The sequence below is a fragment of the Cydia pomonella genome, chromosome 15 (genome assembly GCF_033807575.1).
Source record: "Cydia pomonella isolate Wapato2018A chromosome 15, ilCydPomo1, whole genome shotgun sequence".
NCBI classification, from domain to species: domain Eukaryota; kingdom Metazoa; phylum Arthropoda; class Insecta; order Lepidoptera; family Tortricidae; genus Cydia; species Cydia pomonella.
Window position 1 is genome coordinate 6,324,088 of NC_084717.1, and position 6,778 is coordinate 6,330,865.

Sequence of the window (6,778 nt, forward strand, 5' to 3'; positions counted from 1 at the left end):
TACACACTTGAGTTGGGCCCGTAATTTAACGAAAACAATAAAAATTATGACAAAAGGAACCTGCTAAGCCCTTTTTGTGGCTATCTGATCAAGAGCGCGTGTTAATTTCAAGAGCTAAGATGGGAGGTAAAGTAAAGAGTTACATCATATTATGGCCTTCATTGTATAGTCTTAACTAGTCTTCAGTGAAATCGGGCAATACTAGATGATACGATAACTAGGTATAGTATCTTACCAATGCTCGATTCGAATCTTACAAACAAAACAACACGAAGAATAAGGTGGTTAAACTAATTTGCAAAACGTGTACCTGTATTGTGGAAGAAGCTTTTATTTTTTTTCTCAATGTACCTATTTAAAACCGATTTTGGCTATTATGGTGTGTGTTAAAACTTTTTTATAAACCACATGAAAGTAGGTAGCTTGTAATATACGTCAGACGGTGAAGTCATCGACTTCTAAATAGTGCGACCGTTGCTAGTACATTTTCATCACTTTTTTGTCTCTAAATCAACAGTACAAAGTAACGTAGGTAAGTACATCTTCTTTCTTTTCTGATCAATAAAAACCCACGTTCAAACTAAGCACCTAGTGATTATTTGTTTTTACGTGTTCCACGGCATTCTACTGGTTGCTCACGCACGCGTGGTAGATAATTAGATATCTAGTCAAACTGTCTTTTGTTTTATCTAAACGCCTATTAACACGTTCATTTGTTTTAACGAATAAATAAAGTGATATTGTTTACGATATCTGGGCGTGACGAAGTTCTAAAAGACCTGTTCGCCCTCGGAATACCCAACTGGCGTGAAGTGGCGCAGGATAGGGCAGAGTGGCGCTCTCTTGTATCAGAGGCCAATATCCTGTTTGGGTCACTGAGCCAGTGAAGTAAGTAAGTAAGTAAGTTTACGATTTGTGTTACCTACAGCAGCTTGTTTGTTTTGAAATAATATGATTACCTATAATAAGTTTTCCTTCCTCGTACAGTAAATAACCTGTTGTTTAAGAGCCCTTAATCCTTGGAGCGTTCTCCGATTTCACGAAATAACGCTCGATAGATGGCGTTGGCGCTCGGTACGCGAGCGCCGGCAACGTGACGCGCGTTTCAATGCAGACTAGAATAATCTTGATAGTTTTCAATATAATTTCAAGCAACATTAATTTTAGTGTCATATGATATCATATGGGCACTCTTTATTTTATTGTATATGCACAGTAGTTTTTTTTTTATCTACACTACTACTAAGTGTACAGACTACAGAGTGTACTATAACCCTTGCTCTTTATTCTGTCTCTTTCACACCAATGGAAAATGAAGAAGTTAGTAAATGACTGCAGGTATAAATAAAGTATATTAGTGCGATAGAGAGACAGATAGTGTTTCGTTGTCGTATCGTAAACGATTGGCATGTTGGCCACACACTTGCTTGGTGCCTAGCCAAAATACCAATCGTTTGCGTATATTAGTGCGATAGAGAGAGAGAGTAGTGTTTCGTTGTCATATCGTAAACGATTGGCATGTTGGCTACGCACCCATGATACCTAGCCAAAAAGCCAATCGATTGCGCATATTAGTGCGATAGAGAGACAGATAGTGTTTCCTTGTCGTATCGTAAACGTTTGGCATGTTGGCTACGCACCCATGCTGCCCAGCCAAGATGCCAATCGTTTGTGCATATTAGTACGAGAGAGAGACATATAGTGTTTCGTTGTCGTATCGATTGGCATGGTGGCTACGCACCCATGCTGCCTAGTCAAGATGCCAATCGTTTGCGCACATTAGTGCTATAGAGTTTCAGTGTTATTTAAAATCACGTTAGGGTTTGTATTATTATTTTTGACCCGAATGAAGTCCATCCAGGTTCTTATGATGGAGTCAGGAGTTGGTCACCAGAACTCCTAATCTACTCATTATAATTCCATCGTGTTTGGGCTCAAAAGATTTGCCCTGACGAACACCACCGATCTAGATGAGGTCCAGGGTCTCATGACGGAGTCAGGAGTTGGTCACCAGAACTCCCCAGAACTCCTAATCTACTCATCATAACTCCATCGAGTTTGGGCTCAATAGATTTACCCTGATAAGCACCATCAATCTAGATGAAGTCCAGGGTCTCATGATGGAGTCAGGAGTTGGTCACCATAATTCCTAATCTACTCATCATAACTCCATCGTGTTTGGGCTCAATAGATTTGCCCTCACGAGCACCATCAATCTAGATGAGGTCCAGGGTCTCATGATGGAGTCAGGAGTTGGTCACTAGAACTCCTAATCTACTCATTATAATTCCATCGTGTTTGGGCTAAAAAGATTTGCCCTGACGAGTACCATCGATCTAGATGAAGTCCAGGGTCTCATGATGGAGTCAGGAGTTGGTCACCAGAACTCCTAATCTACTCATTATAATTCCATCGTGTTTGGGCTCAAAAGATTTGCCCTGACGAGTACCATCGATCTAGATGAAGTCCAGGGTCTCATGATGGAGTCAGGAGTTGGTCACCAGAACTCGTAATCTATTTATCATAACTCCATCGTGTTTGGGCTCAATAGATTTACCCCGACCAGCACCATCAAATTACCATTATGATGAACAGATTAGGAGTTCTGGTGACCAACCCCTGAGTCCATCATGAGACCCTCGACTTAATCTAGATCGATGGTACTCGTCAGGGCAAATCGTTTGAGCCCAAACACAATGGAGTTATGATGAATAGACTAGGAGTTCTGGTGACCAACTCCTGAGTCCATCATGAGACCCTGGACCTGATCTAGATTGATGGTGCTCGTCAGGGCAAATCTTTTGAGCCCAAACACGATGGAGTTATGATGAATAGACTAGGAGTTCTGGTGACCAACTCCTGAGTCCATCATGAGACCCTGGACCTGATCTAGATTGATGGTGCTCGTCAGGGCAACTCTATTGAGCCCAAACACGATGGAGTTATGATGAGTAGATTAGGAGTTCTGGTGACCAACTCCTGACTCCATCATGAGACCCTGGACCTCATCTAGATCGATGGTGCTCGTCAGGGCAAATCTCATGAGCCCAAACACGTTGGAATTATAATGAGTAGATTAGGAGTTCTAGTGACCAACTCCTGACTCCATCATGAGACCCTGGACTTTATCTAGATCGATGATGCTCGTCAGGGCAAATCTATTGAGCCCAAACACGATGAGGTTATGATGAGTAGTTTAGGAGTTCTGGTGACCAACTCCTGACTCCATCATGAGACCCTGGACCTCATCTAGATCGATGGTGTTCATCAGGGCAAATCTATTGAGCCCAAACACGATGGAGTTATGATGAGTAGATTAGGAGTTCTGGTGACCAACTCCTGACTCCATCATGAGACCCTGGACCTCATCTAGATCGATGGTGCTCGTCAGGGCAAATATTTTGAGCCCAAACACGTTGGAATTATAATGAGTAGATTAGGAGTTCTAGTGACCAACTCCTGACTCCATCATGAGACCCTGGACTTTATCTAGATTGATGATGCTCGTCAGGGCAAATCTATTGAGCCCAAACACGATGAGGTTATGATGAGTAGTTTAGGAGTACTGGTGACCAACTCCTGACTCCATCATGAGACCCTGGACCTCATCACACAACGAATGCCTGACAATCGAGCACAGGTCCGTCCTCTAAGCGCGCTCCGCGCGGACTGAGAGCGGGGTCCTTGCTTCTTTCACACCAAAGTACTTTGGTGTGAGTGGCCTTTCCATCCTTTTTGGATTCTTGGCGGTATCTAGTCGCCGCCCGTAACAACGGGCGGGTCTTTCTTGTGCCCTTTATTTTTTTTTTTCTCTTCTCTTCTAAAAAGGCTGCCGGGGCCATTCCGGGCTGCCCAGGAGCTCGATCAGAGCGTCGACCTCTTGTTCAGCGGGGGACGGCGTGGTTCTGGTGGCTGGAGCCGGCGTTGGCGGCGAAGGTGGAGGTGCAGCGGAGGGTAGAGCTGGCGCTGCCTGTATTGCGGTGGCTGAGGGCACTGGCTTCTTTTTCGTCGGAGACCCGGGCTCTCTCGCCTGCCGCGGTCTTGACACCCCCCTTTGGGTGGGGGGGTTTGCCGGCGCCATCAGGGTTGATGGCGCCGACTTTTCCACCGTGGGCTTCTCGATCGCGGCGTTGGTTAGAGGTCCCGGGCGGGACGGGGCCGGGAAATAGGATTTCCCGGCTTTCCATAGTCTGTAGGCCTTCTTGTACGCTGGGCAATTCTTGTGGTTCCCAGGGTGGGGGCCCCTGCAGTTTTTGCAGGTGGCCTTCATGTCGCGGGGCCTGGTGCACTGCTCCGCGCGGTGGGGCTCGGCGCAGCGAACGCAGGCAGCTTCTTGGTGACAGCCGTGGGAGGAGTGGCCAAAGCCCTGGCAGCGGTGGCATTGTGCGGGACCCCTCTTCCCGCGCCATGCCTCCACTTTCACTCCTCGGATGTGGAGCAGCTCTGACACCCCGTAGATGCTCGCGTGGTCCCGGGCGGTCCCCGCGAGCTGCACGAAGTATAATGAGCCCGGGCGTCCCGCTCTCGCGCAGATCTCCTTGGCATATTCCACGGGGTGTCCATGCTTCTCCAAGGCGCCCATTAGGTCGGTTATCGGTGTCTTTGCGGGGAGGCCTCTGACGGCAACTTTAAGCCGCTTCTCCATCTCCAGCCCGTAGATGTTGAAGAGCGGCTTGATGACGTCTGTGGTCTCCCCTTTCTTCTTTGCTTCTTCGATGGAGGCGATCGCTGCGTCCTCCATCTTCGTCAGGTGTCGTATGATGAGGCGGTATTCCGCCTCCGAGCGGGGTTCGAAGCGGATGCCCTCCCCTTTCGGCTTAGTGAAGGGCGGTTCCCCGAGCTCCTGCGTGAGGTCCTCCAGGACCCTCGGCCAGCTCGGTAGTATGTCGGCAACGATGGCGGGGTATCTGAGTTTTTTCTTTTTTTGTGTACCCTCTCCATCGTTGCCGCAAGGCTGCTCGCTACTATTGCTCTTTTTAGTAGTCATTGTATTTTTTTTTGGGTGCAGTTTCTATTTTTTTTGTTGTTTGTTTTTTGGCAGCCTTGCTGCCGGAGGTTGCGGTGCTCGGGACTGTTGAGCCCGAGGGGAGGGCTACGGCGTCCGAGTAGCTGGTGCTGGGCCTAGGTCCTGGGGCCTGGGGATCCGTCACTGAGGCTTCGGTGCGAGTTGCGTCGCAGTCGGTGGCCTTTTTAGGGCCGGGTGCAGGCTGCGGGGCGGCTCCTGGTCGGGCGCGGAGTCGCGGGTCTGTGGGCGGCGAGATTTTCTGGCAGACCCTCTTCGGGTCTTGCTTTTCAGGTGGGCTGCTCTCCGGCTTCCTCTTCACTGCCGAAGGTGTTAGGACAGTCGGGTTCTCCTCCAGGAAGCGGAGGAATGCGGCGTCTTCTGGAAGCAGCTCTACGCGTTGTCCCAGAGCGTGCCCTTGCAGCCTGATGTAGGCTGCCATCCACGCCTCCATGCCTGGAGACATGTTACCGACTTGTGCTAGTCGAGCGACTAGGATGCGATCCCGATCCAGTAGCTCGAGAGGGGCAAGTCGGAGCTGAGCTTCCCGCGGGACCGGCGAGAAGGTGCGTCCAGGGGCTGCGTCGGCCGAGTGCCACGGCTTTGGGGAGCCGTCGGCGGGAGCGGTTGTTGGGGCGTCCGTGATTTCGGCGATCTCGTCGTCGAAATCGGCGTCTGGCTGCGACGTCGTTGGTGTAGGTGGGTGCGAAAACCCGCTTTCCGTACTACCTACCGACCCCGCGCGAGCGGGGGGGTTGGTTTCCGTAGGCGGGTTTCGTGCGGGTGTGCGGAGAAACTCGCGTTTCGAACTACCCACCCTATCCGAGGGGACGGGGGGGGTCGCGAGTTTCCTCGTTGCGGCTGCGGGTGGGATTGAAAATCCACTTCGTCGAGTACCCGCCCGACCCGGAGGGGTGGGGGGGTGCCTCGACCCTTCGTGCATCTTCGGTGTCAATCGGGTGTGGAGATCCGCTTGCGACGCATCACCGGCCGTGGTCCAAGCTGCAGTTCCTCTCCGGGCAGGGTCTGGTTCCGCAGTTTGGGCGACCGGTTTCAGGCTTCAATGGGCAGCAGGCTATCTTCTCCGGCGAACCGGGCGCATTCCGACGAGACTTTTCCTCAGGAAAAGCGCGTACGAGTGGCAAGAGGGCTGTGCAGGTGCGTCCGAACAAGGTGGCTCCGGTGGCGTTCCCTGAGAGCGGGGCGTCGCTGCTGCGTGATTTATACGTGTTTTAAAAAAATATAAATTTACGGCAATGTAGGCCCCATAGTTACGATTTTTTTTTTATAGGTTAACATAAAGTTACAGTTTGCTATAATATTATTTTCAAAGCACAATAAGCGTACAATTTGCGGAAATAAAATATAATAAAACCCTGTTTTCGCCAAAAAAATGAAGAAAACTGGGAAGGTATTTTATCAGTTTTTTCAAATGAATCTTCGATTGTTAATCATTCCAGCCCCTCGTACGAGATATGTTGAATCAAATTGTAGTCATTCATGTACCAAATGATTCTTGTTTATAGCAAAATTGAGTACCGAAACGCCACGTCTCACTGCAAAATTTGGAAAAGACTCCCAAAAAACCTCATTAAAAAAGAGGTTTAAAAGAGAAAATGAAAATTTGAACTGTTGGAGCCCCTAGTTTAGGAAACGATTATTTAAGTACGTTATCAGTTTTTGAATAAATACTAATAGTTACGTCGTAATCTTGAATGAAAAAGGAAGCATTTTACAAAATACGCTCGTCTGTAGGAATAAGGCCTCTTAAGGTTA